The following is a 19,723-nucleotide window of genomic DNA, read 5'->3' on the forward strand; positions in this document are numbered from 1 at the left end:
TCACTGGAGCAATGCTTGCATAGGTGAGCACACACGCCTCGGCATTGTGCCCGAAGCAACGGCATCTGGAACACCATGGTGTCGCGCACTGCCTTCGCATATGTCCAACCCGCCCGCAGCGAAGGCAAGTTGGCGGCCGGCCGGGCACAGACACCAAAACGTTCACGCTCAGGATACAGAGCTGAAGTGGGATGTCACCGACTGACACCCCCTCAGGTAGACGCAGACGGATGCACCTTGTCGTCGATTCTAATTCTTCGTATCCAGCCTTCCTCCACTTCTTTCTGGTGATGTCCTTCACCTCTCCGAAAGATGCAAAAGCCTTGTTAACTTCCTCGTCAGGGATGAATGGTGGCAGCCAATGCACCCGGATTTCCTTTTCAGGGCGGTTTGAATCGATGACCACGTACTTTTTTCCTTTGATTGTTAGAATGCCCTTGCGTGATATTTCTTCCTTTGCTTCTGCACTGTTCAGGGTGAGTAGCCATACATGGTTGTATCGGAAAGCGCCAATGACAGCGACACTCTCCTTCCCCCCAACATTCCGTAGAACCTCATCAAAATCATCGATGTGGTAGGTAGGGCCTGGCACTCGGATCACAGTGGAGAAATAGCATGTTGGAGACATGCTCACCCGTTGGCAGAGACGCCAGCAACATCCTGTAGGATCCCTCGTTCGTCGGTGCAACCGGGCTCGCCTCAGCTGGGGACGCCGCCACTCCGTCGGCGTCCATTTTCACGGAGCTATCCGAACACACGTCCGTCTCCGACGACAGACGTGAAGCGTCTGTCGTCGGGCAGTGACACTAAATTGTAATGTTCTGAGGTGTAACATACTACTATATCCTTTCAGGGTTTAAACCAGCAACCGCTTGCTGCGGACCTTCCTCAAACGCATCCACCAAGTGCACTGCCCGTGTCGGACGACAACGGAAGCACAATCTTTGGGGACGCGCAGGTGAGCTTGCGACACTTTCGAAGCCTGGCTATCTTCAGCGAGTGAATAGAGTGGATAACTTGGGCAATTCCAGAAAATTTATAAAGAAGCTATGACCTTGACAGGGGAGTGGACGTACACTTTAGTGACACTAAGTTGTAATGTTCGGAGGTGTAGCATAGTACTATTGCCTTCCAGGGTTCACACCAGCAACCGCTTGCTGCGGACCTTCCTCAAACGGATCAACCAGCTGCACTGCCCGTGTCAGACGACAATGGAAGCACAATCTTTGGGGGCGCGCAGGTGAGCTTGCGACACTTTTGAGGCCTGGCCGTACTTCAGCGAGTGAACAGAGTGGATAAGTTGCGCAATTCTAGAAAGTTTATAAAGAACCTATGACCATGAAAGGAGTGGACATACACTTTAGTGACACTAAGTTACAATGTTCGAAGGTGTAGCATACTACTATATCCTTGCAGGGTTCACACCAGCAACCACCTGCTGCGGACCTTCCTCAAACGCATCAACTAGGTGCACTGCCCGTGTCAGACGACAATGAAAGCACAACTTTTGGGGACGCGCAGGTGAGCCTGCGACACATTTGAGGCCTGGCTATACTTCAGCGAGTGAATAGAGTGGATAACGTGTGCTATTCCAGAAAGTTTATAAAAAACCTATGACCATTACAGGAGTGGACATAGACTTTAGTGACACTAAATTGTAATGTTCGGAGGTGTAGCATACTACTATATCCTTGAAGGGTTCACACCAGCAGCTACTTGCTGCGGACCTTCCTCAAACGCATCACCCAGGTGCCCTACCCGTTACAGATTACAACGGAAGCACAGCCTTTGGGGAGGCGCAAGTGAGCTTCCGACATTTTCGAGGCCTGGCTATATTTCAAACGAGTGAACAGAGTGGATAACTTGGGCAATTCCAGAAAGTTTATAAAGAATCTATGACCTTGACAGGAGTGGACATACACTTTGGTGACACTAAGTTGTAATGTTCCGAGGTGTAGCATACTACTATAGCTTGCAGGGTTCACACCAGCAACCGCTTGCTGCGGACCTTCCTCAAACGCATCAACCAGGTGCACTGTCCATGTTGGACGACAATGGCAGCACAATCTTTGGGGACGCGCAGGTGAGCTTGCGACACGTTTGAGGCCTGGCTATACTTGAGCGAGTGAACAGAGGGGATAACATGGGAAATTCCAGAGAGTTTATAAAGCCCTTATGACTTTAGCACTGAACATACGCTTATACATTAGGACATTAAGAGGTGTCTTGATAAGTCAAAACTAATTGTAATGTCTTGGGACGTAGTATTCTACCGGGTCTTTGCAAGGTTCACAGCAGCGACCGTTTGCTGCGGAACATCCTCAGACGCGTCAGCCAGGTGCTCTCTCCCTGTCAGAAGTCAACGAAGGCAGGGCCTTCGGAGACGCACGTGCTGGTGAGCCTGCGACAATTTTGAGGCCTTGTTGTACTTCAGCGAGTGATCAGAGTGGATAACTTACGCAATTCCAAAGAGCTTACAAAATTCCTACGACATTGACATATTTTAAATTACCATTTGCCTTTTGCTTTAAGCCGAATTTGCTTAGACCCCGAAGTTAGGGAAAAAATTGGTTCTTATCTGATTACCAGATGAAAAAATAAAATCTAATGTACGCTTCAACTTGCACAGTCTAGAACCCCAGAACAATGCACATCACATGTACTCTGTGATATTCACAGTGAGGTTATATTCCTACATATTTTACAGGGAGCACGTCAAGAATCATCCGGAGGTAGCGAGGAAGAGCCAGATGATGCAGCCGAGTTAGCTGCCGTTGTAATGGCATATACCCTACGGGACAAAGATGGTGATAAAGCCACAGCTGACCTTCTAAGGATGTTCAACATCATTGCCCCTGGCAAAGTACCACAGTCGAAGTACATGTTGCTGAAGACGTTGCATGCCGATGCAGCCGAGGCAGAGAAGCACTTATATTGTTCAGCCTGCAAAGGATTCCTAGGGCCTTGTGGCGAGATCTCACAATGTGAGACTTGTGGAGCTGAACCCGATCTGGAGTCCTCGCCGTTCTTTTTGGTGGTGCCAATTAAAGAACAGCTGCAGCGGATCCCGAACCAGCCACACCTCGAGTGGAGAGCAGAGACACCTCCAACCGGAGATTTCATATCAGATATATCTGATGGTCAAAAGTATATCAGGCGTTGTAGTGATTTTTCAAGCAATGACTTATCGCTTATCTGGAATTCGGATGGCATCAGGATGCTTGAAATGTCAACGTAGGACGTTTGGCCAATTCAGTGTCAAATAATTCAGCTAGACCCAACCGTGCGGAAGGCAAACATGCTAATGCCAGCCATTTGGTTTGGGTTCATCAAGCGAAACATGACGACACTGCTCACACCATTTTCGAAGGAGCTCCAAGAGCTAGCAACGGGGTTTCCCTGTGTCAGGGATGGCAAGACAGTGATCACAAGGGTATTAGCTGTTGCATGCTCTCTCGATGCTGTTGCAAGGTCTGCAGTGAAGAACTGTAAGCAGCTCAACGGATTCTTTGGCAGTGGGCGGTGCTACCACCCTGGGGGTTCCCATTACCCCTTCCTGAGCCCTGCACCCCAACAGCGCACAAAGGATGCCCACATGCTTGAGGTAGTGGAGGGAACTCCTAAAGCAGCAGTTAATGCTCTTTTGTCATGACAATGTCACGATTTAACACAATTGACGGGTTCATTCCAGATTACCAGCACTGTGTGTGTCTTGGTGTCATGCGGCAGCTCCTGAAGCTGTGGCTTGACACAGAGCACCATTGCCAGCCATGTATATTAAAACGAAGCTGGTAGGCATGAATGCCATTAGCTTAAGCATTCTGCCATTTACGGAGGTCACCCGCACTCCCAGAAGGTTGAGGGCCGGGCTTTATGGAAGGCTTCCGAGTTCAAGATCTTCCTCTTGTTTTATGGATATGTATATTCTTGAAGCCTGTTTCTACCAAAGTTGTTCCACCACTTTATGCTGTTGGCATATAGGACGTACCTGCTGCTGAAGCAGCGAGTGTCCACTTCAGGCATTTGTGAAGCTCGTGCTCTCCTGACAAAGTTTGTGCTGCTAATGGGGAAGCTCTATGGTACCGAGCACATGTCCTATATTGTGCACCAGCTCCTTCATCTCGAAGATGCAGTTGTTTTGTAGGGACCACTGTGGTAAAATTCTTGCTCTCCTTTTGAGGGGAGAATTGCAGTCCTACTCAGCTACTTCTCTGGCACACAGTGCATGGGCCAACAGATTGCCAGGACCTTTTTCCGATGGCAGGAGCTGTCCCCCTGGTTGACGAGCTTAATTGACCAAGAAGCTGCAGAGTTTTTTGAAGAGATAGTGGGCCGCAAGACAATGGGACGCACAGGTGCCCAGATTCCCGGCGATGTTAACGCCCATGGCAGGCAAAGGTCAGGCGCCGAGAATGAGAGGTTTGAGGTGGCGCTTGAGAGGACCCTGAGTGCCACACCAAAACCATGGTTTATTACCACCGCTTCCAATGCAATCGCGTTGTATGGAATTCCGAGTCTTACACAATGCCAAAAAGAGCAAACTCTGTTGCACAAATCAGTGATGGCTCCTTTCGCATTGCGCAGGCACTCGCAGTGATTAAGCAGTCAAGCACCAGATGTGATGCGCAACACCTTGTGCTATTAGAGAAGCTGAAGCTGGTCCCTAAGGTTGCTTTTAGGGATAACCAGCTGGGCGCACAGATCCTGTCTGTGCGTGAAGGTGCACGGTGTGGTGCTTTCTTTGCTTGCATTTCCCAGCAATTGACATCCAAATGCGTCATAATGGGACGCACAGAGAGCAGCTTTTTTTGTGATACCCCTGCCAAATAAGATAGAGCGTGACTAAGCTAATGCTCAATCACTCTCAACCTTCTGCCTAAAATGCACTTACCCTGTCTGTGCTTTTATGCACGCAATTTTTACGAAGTGGATTGCTCATTCATCATTTTGGATTTTTTCTACCGGTTCCTTTTGCACATTGCACAGTGGTCCCCTACCTTAGCATCACCTTGCAAGCACCCAAATTTGGCAGAGGAGCGCTATCTTAGGGGCTATCGTTTCAACTCCCCATCACGTTACATATGCAACCTCCAGACCAGAAGGAGGGAATGCAGTGGAACCGCTCAGGTGGCTAACCGGTTGACTCGCATGTTTTGGTCATTATCTAATAACCTCAAGAAAAATGCAACCAATTTTTATGGGGTAGCATGCTGTGTGGTCAGGACCGACGGGCGACACATTTTGTGCCGTGTAGCCTCCCTGGCTGTCCCTGCTGCGAGAATGACGCATTTCAAAGCTGTGTCTAGGTTTTCACGTGCATACTCACCAATATTGATAGATTTCCAAAACACCGAGCAATCAGTGAGAGACCTGAGCAGCCAATTAGCTCCCCCCACACAGTTCTGGAGGTTCCATGGAGGAGCCATATATTAGTCATTACAGATCTCAGTGCACCAGCACCAAGGCCACCTTGTTGTTTCTGAAAATGTGGATAAACAAATCTTAATTCTTATTTTTTGTCTGGTGTTTTCATCCTTATTAAAACATATCTACAATGTCCTTTTTCAATCCAAGCGTCAAACTTTTAGTAATACAATTTATAGGCAATAGTACAAAACAAAATTATAAATATTGTTCTGACATCCAAGCCTTCATTGTTTTGCTGAGCATACCAGAGAGAGCGCTCCTTGCTTTAAGAGAATAAAATGTGTTTTTCGGGTGCAACCGTTCATTCTACAAAATTAGTTTCGAAAACGTTGCAATATTGTGCCTGCAGCAATGAGTGAACGTGGGTCAGATGACGTTCTAATGTGCAGTTGAAGATAGCGCGGATGCGAAACGAGGGATCCGAGACCCCATATTCTTTTTCGTTGTTGCGCTATTTCTGTGGTGCTATCACATATTCATATAGCATGCCACGCTATGTGCCTTCGAACAAAGTTCTGCGAGTTACGAAAGAGTATTCCTGAAAGCTCTTAGTGTCAGCACATTGAAGCACTCGTTCACTAAAATATTTCGCTAACAAATTGAATTGTCACTGCCACATCAGGCAGCAATACCTCCAAGTACACGACTGCCGACTGGTTCTCGTCTGACGGGCCCTCAATGTGCTGCTGGAGTTCTGTCGGAGGGTGGTGGAATAAGCTGAATGTGCGGTTGGTACGGTTGGAGCACTGTGCGTGAATGAACGACGCCTAAATGTTTGGTTGGAACACCATCGGACGACGCTTGAACGCCAGATTAGAGCTCCGTCAGAAGGCAATCTAGGAATAGCATTTATCGAAATGTCATAGCCACAAATCAAAATATAACACGAAAATATAACCAATATGACACCCTTCTTTAATCTATATTTTGTAATGGTGGAAGGCACCTTATGACAGGTCAGCAAACAATAGCACCGGAAAATATGCCAAAACCATACATGGCTTGCATGTGACATCAGTCCACCCTCCTTCTGGTGGTGAAAAGGGCCTTGTTAACGCAGTCGAAGCTACGCTCTCTCACGCCCTTCCCCCCTTTGTGTTCCTAAGGCCCCCGTTTCTGGTGGCAAGATTAACACAGTGGAGGCTACGCTCTACGAGCCCTCTCCCCCATTGTGTCTGGCCAAGTGACTTAGGTGCAAGCCATTTATTGGACGGGACAAGCCACTTACATAAAATTGTGCATGCTGAACATACGATCGGAAACACCTGCATGTCCCTGGGCTGTCAAGGCCCGTGCACCAACTCTGACGTTCAGCATAAGGTAATAGGACAAGCAGCACATTAACTGGGCGAACTGGGAGCCCAAATGCAACAAAACGCCTCTTGCATGTTAGATTATCTGCTCATAAGAACTGAATAAATAGGCTACCAAAACACGAAAATGACTGCGTAGGAGTGAGCCACCGTTCAAAATGAACACGTAGAGGTCATCCAAATTGCTTTCAAGACTTTAATGAGTAGGCGTGGTAGGCCTCAATTCGCGTTTTAAAACCGGACTTTCCAACATTGTAAACTAAAGAAAAATAAAGACGCAGCACATTCGCGAGTCAAAGAAGCACACAGAACAGGTTGAACAAATAATTGCACTGTGTTATTAGACCAGCTCGCTTTTGTTGTCAAAGTAATTGTAAATCTTCTGTTGCGTCGGAGGTTTTTTGTGAGAATTGGTGAACTCACTCGAAACAGGGATGATAGTGAAAATTTTCATAAAGTCGCGGTTTAACAACTTGTTGAGATTTTTTCAGATTTTAAGATGGTAGTCGGTCTCGTGGCGCGCAGATTCACAGATTCCATCTTCATCGGTAAACGCAGACGAGAGGTCTCGGATTTTAACATCGAAATCGGTCTACACGCAGTACAAATTCCCATGTTGCGTCGTCGCCGGCACACGCAGACGAGACTCACACGCAGGGTGCACGGGGCTTGTTTGCATTGAAAAAACAGCCCTGATTATGTGACTGCACCGATCACAGTGAGCGGCCGTCCACAGACACCGATGCAAATCGCAACGTCGTAGATACGAAGAGCATGCTGTGCCGGAGACTGGTCGTCGATGCCCACCAGTGGTTCAGCCGATCACATATATTACGAATGTTCGCACGACACGACGCGACTGCAGTCCGTCACGCTCATAACATATGCCAAGAACATTGTCAAATGGGTTGCAAATTGAACTAATTATCCGTTAACTGGCGAGCCGGTCGAGCCGCCGAGCGCCCAGCTGCTGCCTCCGGACCGGAGGCCGGAGGTTCGCCCAATGTTGCTTGCGTGTCGTGCGGCAGTGAGCGCGACAATGTGGCTAGGCTTAGCCCTTAGATACTTTTAGCACGCTCAGCGTAAACTCGAAACATCCTCCCACAGTACTTCCTTAGCCAATTTTTCGTACGCTAAAAGACATATAATATAATACTAGTATGATAATTAAAGCATACTTCCAACAGCCTTTCAGCGCCTGTCACTAGCATACTTTTCGCAAACTGAAAGGGCCATACCCAATACTACTAAAAGGACACTTGAAGCGCTCTGAAAACCTCCTTCAAGGTTGACTAGCATGCTTAAAGAATTTTATTATAGTACCCACTTCAAGCATAATTCGGAAGGACACTTTTAGTGTAAGCACACTTCTAGGTAGCATTCTCTTAGCATACTTTTATTATTCTGTTTTCAAATTTGTACCTTAAAAGATTAAAAATTATGCTCGAAGAAGGCTGGTTTTCGCTAAGGAGGTCATCTCAGACAAATCTGGTTTCGGCAGATGCGAAGTACTTACATATGGTGTGTGAAAATCTGCACTTGTTTGTAAACAGCGAAAATTTGTGTATGCTCAACGTAACGGGATTATTATTGTTATCCTTCTCCAACTGGCATGCGCCGTTTCATTAATTGCATTATCACTCCAACCTTAAAATGGAGGCCATCCACCCTTGTTGGTGTTAAACAGGTAGCGGCTTTTAAAACCCGTTTGCTCTACTGTAGTCGTCCGTAGAGCAAACGGGTTTTAGCTTCTGGTTAGCTCCGTTGGTAGAGCGCACCACTTGAAAAGGAGAGGTACACCCGTGAGCGATACGAAGGTGAACAGCCCTCTTCTTGTTTTTGAAGCTCCTGCAAGTTTTGGAACAAGCTCTGTTCCAGAAGAGGGCTAGAACGCAAAGTTTACCCCCAAGCCAGGTACCATTTGAGACGTTGAGATTTAATATAGCTTTAGGGAGGCGGAAAACAGGCAAACAACCAGGTAACGTGTTCACCTTCATATCGCCGGTGGGTGTACCTGGTTCGACACCAGGACCATGCGAATTTTTTCAGTCGCGCACCAGTCACGTAATTGTCGAGATTTGTGTTCGTCCTTTCTCCCTTCTGTTCCCCTTCTCCAGGAACTATTATTGCTATTCTTGTCTAGTTCGACTGCACCTTTGCACTAATTGCATTAACATCGCATACACTGTAATTGATTGGTTTGGCCAATTGTATTTCACGCACTACAATATGATGAAGGCCGTGACGTTAACTTTCGGCGCACTTCGATTGGTCCTATCAGCTTGTAGCATCCGCTGCGCTTGGGCTTGAGGTTAAATCGGCGGAACAAAGCATAGTTGGATTCGACGAGCTAGAAAAAATATAAAAAAAATATATGTATTTTCACCTCTTCATTGCTTTTTCTTACCCTGGGAAGATTTATCTAAAACAAAAATTTACAAACCCCCGCTCAAGTCAAAATAACCTTTTATTAGTTTAGCCAGCCTCTTTCGCCAACTTAATTTCCAGAACATAAATTTGCTTTCACAAAATCATATTCTCCACAGTGCATCTGCAAAGAAAGGAGATTTTTCCCTCTCACAAATTGAATTTCGTAGAAACTTCAAGAAATTATAGAATCTGTAGAAACTCGTATTCTATAGTTTTTAAAAGCTTAAGTAAAAAAGTTGGATCGAAAAGGAATCCAATAGAAAATAAGAAGCAAACTTTTTTTGAAGAGTGCACAAGCGCGTTTTTTAAGTACCCTCGACATAGAATTACAACTTTTAGGGCGTTTCGCAGAAGCGCCGATTAATCAAGCTTGAGTAAAAAGGAAAGTTCTAAAATGTTTTTTTTTTTTTTGTAGCAGCAAGGATAGGAAAGTTTCCTTAACTGGATTGCGTAAAAAATCAGACAGAAAACAAGATTGAGATTGGTTCCATAGAAGCATACTTACTTCATGGAGTAAAAGCCTTTGTGTGCTGAAGGGAGAGGCGATTCGGGAGCGAACCAGTTAGCGCACGCTCTAACAGGGTTTATAAACAGATATATTCAACCCTGCATTTATGTACCTAAAAATATTCTGAAGCGTGTACTGACGCCCACTTACTACATCTATAGTAGATAAAAAAAAAACATAATTTATCGCGGAAGAGAAAGTATATAGGCGACGTGGTTTAGGGAAACACCATACACTTCATGTGGCCCGTTATTTTATTTTTCTTGTCTCATGATTTAAGGTTATAAAGGTGCCTCCATTGAGATTTATTTTATCGACTTGGAACTATTCGTTCTTGTTTGTTTTTTTAATCATTAACTGTCCCATGGAGTGAACGGGCGTTATCAGCTCTTGAAGCCGCGCCGAACTGCACATAAACTCCCATGTCCGAATGAAGCCAAGTAGCGCTCTGATGGATAGGCTTCCATTGGCTAGCGCGCGTCATACTTTCAAGGAACGAGGCCCCCATTGGCTGCCGCGCGGCGTAGTTCCAAGGACCGCCACCAGAGAAGCCCTCACCATGGCGACGCGGCTGCCGGTAAAAAGGAGCCGCTTGCCGCAGATCCAGCGGCAAGCGGCTCCTTCCACTTGCCGCTGGATCTGCGGCAAACGGAAGCGGATCTCCGGCAAGCGGCTGCCGCGCGGCCGTACAGTCTCTCTGGAGTCTGCCCGCACGGGCGAGACTGTACGGCCGAGCTCAGCGCGGCGCGGCCACTTCACGAGAGCTCGCGCTCGGCCGTCGGCCGCAACCTCCGCAGCAGCGAAACGTGGCCGTCCACGCCAGTACGCCACAGACGGTTTAAGGGAGCGGAAGAACGGCAGTCATGTTTTCGCACACATAACTCATAAAAAGTGCTTAGGTGTCTTTGTAGTTTTTTTTTTTTTGTGTTGCTGTCATTTGTATCTCAACAGTATTTTTTTGCCTCAATAATAAGTCCAATGTTTATGTGCCTTAATAATGAGTGAATATTAATTTTTTTATAAATTATATATTGAATATGACTTGAAATATTTGTTTTGTTCCTTATAATCGTGGAATCATTGAGTTGTGTCTTCTCTTTCTCAATGATTCAAAAACAGCTACAATTTCTTAAAGCACATATCAAGTTTTTTTATATAAAATATGGGTTTATGTTTATTATGTATGATTGTGTCAGAGGTTTATTTCCGGTGTGTAGATGTAAAATAATAAAAATGTGACAACCAGAAAGCCTCAGCCAAGTTACGCTAAAGTCAGCGCCGGGGAAAGCCAATGGACGGCCAATTGAGGTTGTCATCATTGACAGGTTTGTGAATAATTTCCGCTCTAGTTTTTATTTTTTTTTATTTTTGAAACCAGCGCTTTATTCTTTTTTAGCTATTTTTATTACTGTCAAAAGCATAGGCGCATGAAAATAATGTTGTTCGTTATTAGTAGCACAAATGGTGCCGACAGAACAGCAAATCCTTTAAAGCCGCAATGTGTGTGGTTTCGCGAGAGTGGCTGAAACGGTTTTTTTAGGCAACTTAATAGACTAGTTGTATTGATTGTATGATTTTATGACACAAATCCTCTTATCATAGAGATGTATGATAAAAATAATCTATCACAAATTGTATGATAAAAATCATGTAGATTTTACAAATGATATGCATTAATTCTTTTTATTTTTGTTCTTGCGAGAAAACATGCAATGTAGTTGTTGAAAAACATTTAAAACTTAATTGAGTTTTTAATGTGCCATGCATCTGCTTGCCGAAAAAAAAACACACAGGATGGTTTAATTACTGATCGATAGCTTGGGGGTTTATGGAGCATCAGCATTTAAGGCTATGTTGCACCAAGCTTGGGCTATTGCAATATGGGGTTAAGAAGGGGAAATTGCTATAGTAGCGACATATGCTATAAAACGATGAACAGCAATGTGCATAAGTGTAAAAAATATGGCCTTGATTTTAGGATACAAAGTAAAATCACAGTCGGTGTAGGAGACCGATATCTGTGAGGAAGTTAAAAACACAGGTGTGTGGGATTAGCGGTAATGTCAATGCCTATCAGTTATGTCAAGTGTAGTACGACTTGTTCCTTTTAAAGCAGTAAAAAGTGTTTGCAACAGGTTGATCATACATAGGGTATTCGATGAGTATGTGCATAATACTCAGAAGTAAGTTGCAGTGTCCATATTCAGGGGCATTCTCCGCACTGACGTTGTGCCCATGTGTGAGACAGGTATGACCGCTTCGTAACCTACAGTGTATGACCTCATAGAAGCGCTCCTGCCCTCGGGCACTTTTCTACTCACTTAAAAAAAGGTTTGATTGCATCCAGTTTGCTGCCTGTTTCATTCTTCAACTACAGCTGCAACTTCGTTTGGATGCAACGTTTCAAACACTTCTGGTAACTTGTGTATGATATTCGAAGTATATCATTATCTCTCTCACAGAGACATTTGACTACAGAATCAGCCGATTCATTTCCAGGAATGCCAACGTGGCTAGAAACCCAGCATAGGATTTATGTCAAGATATTTTTTTTTTTTTCATCCTAAATAATCTTGCTCTGTAATTCAGAGACAAGTGGGTTTGTTACATGTACATTGATGTGACTGCTTTTAGAGAACTCATATAAAGTCAGTGTAGATTGCGGCGTGAAGAAGCCTTTTTTTTTAGTTTTTCAAGCAACAGCCGACAGCAAACCATAGAGCTCTGCTGTTAGTATATAGGAGCTGTCCAACCGTTTCTTTTTTATTTATTCACCGATGGCCCCACCATAGCACAGCCTACTACAAAGTCTTTTTAGAGCGCATCTCTTAGGCGCCCGTTTCCGGGCTTACAGGTGCCGGCGTCGTCGTAACCGCGCAAAATTTAGCGGGAAAATTGACGTCCCGTGACCTCAACACCAATTCAATTCGCCGCTAACTTTAGCGGGGAAAATGACGTCACGTGACGTCAACACTAATTCAGTTTTACCGCTAAATTTAGCAGGGAAAATGACATCACATGATTTGGTGTCACATCACCTATGAACAAATTCAGTTTCTCGGCTAGATGTAGCGGGAACATTGACGTCACGTGCGGAGGAGGATGAGGCGAAAGTACGGAGGAAGAGTAGGAAAGAAGAAAAAGGAGAGAGGAGGAGGAGGAAGAAAGGAGGAGGAATAGGGGAGGAGAAGAGGAGCAAAGGAGGGGAGCACGAGGAGCAGAGGAGGAGGAGAGGAGGACGGGAGGAGGGGAGAAGCAGGAGAAGATATGGGGTAGGAGGGCATACCCTCACCTCCATACCCTCCCCCCCTCCTCCTCAAGAGCTGCGCTTTAATTTCGCGGTGCAGAAATTTGTAAACGTCTTCAATTGTTTCGGCCCATCTGTGTTAAAACTGGCATACTCTTATTCCGGGGTTCAAGTAAAAAAAAAAATTGCTGCTTTACCACCTGCTGTGGAACATCCTTTTTATTGAACTTGGTGAGCGTATGTACCGCAATGTGTGTGGCAGTGGTTCCATGGGTCTATATGGAGGGTACTAATACAGGCTTTGTATCCATCCCAACAGATTGTGCTTCACTACCATTCCTCACATAAAATGAAGGGACTACGCAAAGTTTGTTTTAAAATGTGCGACAGAACTTGACATTCTCAATACTATCTTGGACGGGGTGCTCGGCGAAAGAGCGGACTCTGACGGGCTATCTCAAGCCCAGGAAAATTTTCCTATACCCCAGGGCTTCTGTATAAAGGCTTAGCACCGGAGAGGTGCCAAGCGTACCAGTAGCTAATCGAAGTCCCTGTTGATGCATAACAACTAACACCTTTAGAACTGATGCCCGGGTAGATATATATATATATATATATACCATAATCAAGTTGATAGCGAATGAACTAGCGATAGATGCACTACAGGCACAGTCGCTCAGAGAGACCTATAATACATGTTACAAGACGATTAGGATGTTCAGGGATTTAAACCACATGAGTTTCAAGCTCTTAATGTGTGGAATGAAAGTCAACTTGGAATCAAACACAAGGCTGAAAAACTTGTGTTCATATTTTATGACAATAGGAGTACCATATATGCTCAGAGACGGTTTCTGGAGAATTCCACGTCGACGAGAAAAATAGGCATACATAGTTTTTTTCGGGAGAAAATTTAAAACAATTTGTATCGGCCCACTTGACCAAGTTATTAACCGGTAGCCGGACCCGACGCTCACAAGTTGAGGAATTGCGGGATGAAACTGAGACCTGTAATTCATCAACATATAAAGAATACTGCACTAGAGGAGGAATCGTTCGGCCAATCGAATTCAGTTCAACGATAGAAAGTGACACTGAGTACACCCCCCAGAGGGACTCCATTCTCCTCTAAAAGCTTTTTAGAGAGAGTTGTCTTTAGCATCCAACGGAATGTACTGGGCTCCAGATAACTCTGTATAGCACTAAACATTCGGCCTCAAAAACCAAGACCGAATAAATCTTGCAGTATGCTGTTGCGCCAAACCATGTCGTACGCCTTTTTTAAACACTAAAAAAACAAATAGGGAAAGACATTGTTGCCTCTTGGTAAACGTCTCACGTATGGAAGTCTCCAAGCGGACGAGAGGATCGACAGTGGATCGCGCTGAACGAATGTCATATTGGTACCTATCAAGAAGGCTGTTTCGTTCTAGAAAAACAACAACAACATGATCCTCTTGTTAATCTTCCCTTTCAATATCTTGGAAATACATTTTGAGTTTTAAGTCTGAAGCTAGATGCACAAGAGGGATCTTTGACGGGCTTCAGCACTGGCACAAGAACGACTTTCCAGGAGAATGGACAGTGACCTTCAAGCCAAACTCTATTAAAAGGGTACAGAAATAGCTCCATGTTGGGTGGATAAAGATGTTGGAGCATTTTATAATGAATACCATCTGGTTCAGGGGCACTTTGTTTGGAACAAAGAAGTGTCATTTGAAATTCGCGTAATGTAAGTAGAGCATTATAGGGTTAGTGCACGCCACCTGATGTAAAAACAGCTTTTTAGAAATTAGGTCTTAGGCGCCAGTTTCTGGGTTTCGCGGCGTCGGCGTCAGAATCGCCGTCGCATAACCGCGCTAAATTTAGCGGGAAAATTGGCGTCACTTGACCTCCACACCAATTAATTTCCCCGCTAAATTGAGCGGGAAAAATGACGTCACATTACTTGGTGTCACGTCAACTATGAACAAATTCAGTCTCTCCACTAGATTTTGCGGGATAATTGACGTCACGTGACCTCAACAGCAATTCGATTCTCCGATAACTTTAGTGGGGAACTGAATTGCTGTTGAGGAAACACGGCATCAATTTTTCAGCTAAATTTAGCGGGGAAACTGTGGGAAGAGGGGAAGGTACGGAGGAGGAGGAGGAGAGGAGAGGATGAAAGGAGAAGGAAGAAGGGAGAGGAGAGGAGGAGGAAAGGAGGAGGAGGGCAGGAGCAGGAAAGGAGAAGAAGGGGGGGGCACACCCTTCCGTCCGTACCCTCCCCTCCCTTTCCTCAAGAGCTGCGCTCTAATTTCTTGTTACAAAGATTTCTAAACATCTGTCTTTTTTTTTTGTTCATATCTTGTGCCGCTGAAACGTTTAAGTGTAATGTTGGGAACTGGATACATACTCGAAGCGAGCACCAAGGATGTTGGCCTGCTCCTCAAGACTTGCAGGAAATATTCCGTTTCTACCCAAGAGCGAGACAGCGAATGACCACTAAGGGTAATCGATTTTACAACGCGGTTTCTCACTTACTTCTCAAATACAGTGCTGTTTATCGGGGAAGCGTACCCTCTACATTATTTTCGCTTCGCTCTCCTTCCAATACTCTTCGCCTTTGCCCTTTTTTTAAGTCAATAATACTACCTGCTGTAGGGTAGCGCCAAAAATACCCCATGCTCGATTCTGTTGATTTCTGACCAGACGGCAGTGTTTGTTCCATCAGGGTCTAGGCCCCTTGGGTAGGTGCGAGGACGTCATCAACGCCATGCAGGTTAGAGGCGTTTAGAGGACGCCTGTAAAATATGTTGACAATTATGTAGAGTGACTCTGCCGATATCGAGATCATCCAGTGATGAGCAAGCCAAAAAGTATAATTATTGGAAAGCTTCCCAGTTGGCATTTTCAAAATTGCAACGAGGTGTGCACGTTGAGTCAGTGATGGGAAGATGTTTAAATTCTGAAACATGGCAAAGCGACGACATTAATCCCTGGAGAAGGGGAACAAGGGGGACAAACGGCAAACACAAATATTTTAGAGTTTTGTGTTTCTCCTTTGTACTTTTTGCTCCCCTCCTGCAGTGATTATTATCGTTACGTTGTCCAGCTGGCTTCCACCTTTTCATTAATTGCATTATCATGGGAAAGCGGTCACTTCTGTAAAACATCGGGATGAACTTCCGTGAAAGCAATAAGAATAATGATGGGTGACAAAGAGAATGGTCAAAGGACGCATAAATGTTAGATGGTGGACTAAAATATATAAATTTATTTATGTTTAGCGGGCACGATCCCGTAAAAAGCAAAAATCGTTCGACAGGATCCCCTGTAGAATCCCGTCTGTCAATACCTCACAGGGAATTGTGTGCGTTCAATTTTTTTTAAAGTAACACAGGTGTAAAAAGTAGAATAATAAGGTTTTCTAGCTCCACTGTATTTACCTGATAAATGCGTGGTATATATAAAGATGTAATTATTCGATCTAATAAAATGCGTGTAGCCACGGCATCCAGTGAAGCCAGCCGAGCCATCTCGTTATATGGAACTGAACGTTACACAACCACAGCAACATCCTCCTGCTGCGTGAGTTGGATGGGTACAGTCCTTGCGAAACAAATAAAATTGTTTTAGAACTTTATTTTGGGTGGTCTTTAGTTGAGATTTTGCAAGCAGACTGCAATGGTGCGGTGATCCTCTAAAATATAACTCACAATGTCGAAGTTAGGCAAGAGGCATCTGCAGTTCCATCGAAGGAAGAAATACATGTACCTGCAATAAAGAAAACGGGTCGACATTTCTGTGATACAAGAGAAAAACTGTAAAATGTAGTTCATCTGGCTTTTTTGTGCTGCAATCGGGGGGGATTTTTTTTCTTTTTGCAGTGTCCTTAGGCCACCCTACAGCTTCGCAGGAGACCGAGGAGACAGACCCTGATGTAGAAAAAGGAAGGTTCTCATCAGAGAGCGGGATGCTCCCATTCATTTTTTCATCCAATGAGAGCTGGGGTCATTTGGGCGGCAGAGGTGGATCTGACCGCCAAGGTTTTAAAGAGCTGCCAGACTCAGCGGCAGGCAGCTCCCGAACCCTGCCAGAAGTGCCAACAGGTGCCAGTGACGGCACGTGTGGCTCATTGGAGGGTGCAGTACCCTCCCCTCAGGGTACGACAGCCTCATTTGAACATGAAGGCGGTGAGTTTCCCACCGTCTTCGGACGTTCAGAAGCGGGCCCTTGTGGAGAGGACAGGTGTGCCCGGGAAGTCTTCGTTTCCACGGATGCCATGGACAGTGGGGGTTCCCTTCGAACTGCCTGAGCATATGAACCCCTTCCATTGAAGGCAAGCTGTTCTCTAGCTTCTTTGCAGCTTTGATTGTGTTCAAGCTTAAACGTGATTAATTATTTCTGCTGTTTCCATTTCGAACGTGTGAGGGAAAATGCGGAATGTGGTCCGCCTTATGTTTGCACTTGTGGTCAAGTTCACACATGTTGGCGACGTGGTCAGTGGCACATCGTTTTACGCAGGTTTGTTGACCTGGGCAGTTTCGGGAATCATACCCAAAACTCTGGCAACGGAAGCACAACTGAGGGTGTGGAAGAAAAAGACGAACTCTGCAGTTTAGATACCCTGATTGCAGGGTGAAAGGCAGAGAGTGGAGCTCAAAAGTCAGGACTAGGTGTCGGGTAGGTATCTCCCGTCCGTTTCGTCGTGGAGTACTTCGCCTTACGGCTACAACAGCACTCCTGCGTAGACCATTAAGGATTTCCTCTTCAGTGGACTGAAGAAAATCATCCTCTGAGATGACGCCGAAGACAGTATTTAGAGTGCGGTGCTGTGTTATAGAGACTTGGTGTTCGCCCAAGCTTGACAAAATTAAGTAATTTGGTGCTTCGAACTTTATTTTATGCCTCAACAAACAGGTCCCACTCAAGTAATTATTTTCAATTGCCTGCTCTAGGATCTTAGGGTCAAGGAAAGGCGAAATCTTTGACAAAGATAAACTGTCATTTGCAATAGGAGCTAGAAGAAAACAAGAAAGGTTTCTTTTTCTTTCTTTTGGACAAGTAGGGGGAGCGAGTCGACCCCTTTTGAACGGTCGCTCTGCTCTGGGTTTAGGAGAAAGAGACGCCATAAAAAGGCAAGAACAATTTTGCACCTGAGAAGCGCCGCCCACCACCCAGCCCAACATGGGGATAGCCAACGTATTATAACAAAAGGGGCTTTGCTGAGTACTTCGAACTGACAGTGCTGCCCAGGCACTATATTCAAAATGAGGTTATAGAAGAAGGTTTCTATCACCACCCAAAGCTAGCCGTTGCCACCAAAGAGGAGGTGAAAGGAAGATACAAAGAGAATAAGGAAAGTGAAAGAAGGAATAGGATAGCAGAAGAAAGGAACTCACTGAATTATCCTGAACGAGCCTTAGAAGGACTACCGTCTCTGAGAAGCGGGTGCCGAAGTGGTGTATTTCCTAACCCGGGGGGCCCCGAGGGATCCAACCGTCCCCGGGCTTGGCTCAACCACTAGGATGCCTATTTCTTCGGACACAGGACAACTACGTACAATCAGGCGTGGGCGGGCGAATCTGCATGGGGCGGGTGATTTGTGGTGGCGCCACTTACCAAACACCTACATGTGTAGGTGCCACCTGTGGAATCAAACGATGGTATGACGATGAAGCGTCATTATCGTCGTACGTTAGACGTGTTGTAAATTTCGCTGACTGTTACAGTAACCTAAGGATAATTCTCGTGGGTATATATTCATGAGAAGAACGCATCATAAACTCCGATTGTAAAAAAAAAAAAAATAGAGGCACACAGACAGAGGAGCGCGTAAGTCTCATATAAACCCTGTCAGAAATTTACTTTGGCCACTTTGATCACTATCATCATCATCATCATCGTCATCATCTTAAAAATTGCATATGTGCAGTACTAATGGTGGTTGTCTATTAACAGATAAAGGAACATGTTGGAGATACTTCTAACTTGAGGATTCGAGGCCTATACATTCTAGACGTTCGCACGTTGCGAAGCAGGAATTGAATGCAAGAGCTGCGTAAGCGTTCATTTTTATAACTCAGGCTCAGTCAATTTTGTTAGTAGCCCAGAATCGACTTCAAAGCCCCTTGATGTATGGAACTTCATCAAGGCGTCTATCTGCAGATAGACGCCTTGGTTAAATGTCGTATTAAGTACAAAACGAGCGTGTTGGTAACAGTAATTAAACATGAAGAAGATACAAAAAAGGGGGACGGACAGCATAGTTTTTTATCCCCCTTTCAATGTATCTTCCGTATGTTTAATTATATAATTTCGTTTCTTTTCCTACTTGAGAATGTCATACCAGTCAAATATAAAACAATTACGGAGTGACAATAAACGAATACCCTCATGTTCATTAGGTGCATCGTACTTTTTCAAAGACGAGACCAATAGTCTGCCTGTTGTTCCGCTAGTTCATGTTTTAAAGACCGGATAACAAAAATAAACATAAGTGAAGCAGAAGCATCGAGTAGAACAATGCTGAACTCTTCATTTAGGCAAGTATATAGAAGGGATTATATCAAACCCCAACGCATCCGGAAAGAGAAAGTAAGAAGTCTTACAATAAAGGCAGATATCATATGTCTTTTCGGCTCGGCAAAACGTTGTTTTTCTTTCTGATGTTTTTTTTTTTTTTCTTCTCTGATAGAGTCCACAGTCCGTGCAACTTTTATTACAGAGATCTTATTTCCGCATAAATCTATTGTTCCCGAAACAGACTACGAGAGAGCTCGCGTTTCCTCGGCCATTGGTGACCAGCGACGG

This window comes from Ixodes scapularis, unplaced genomic scaffold, assembly GCF_016920785.2.
Source record: "Ixodes scapularis isolate PalLabHiFi unplaced genomic scaffold, ASM1692078v2 PGA_scaffold2__306_contigs__length_199485367, whole genome shotgun sequence".
NCBI classification, from domain to species: Eukaryota; Metazoa; Arthropoda; class Arachnida; order Ixodida; family Ixodidae; genus Ixodes; species Ixodes scapularis.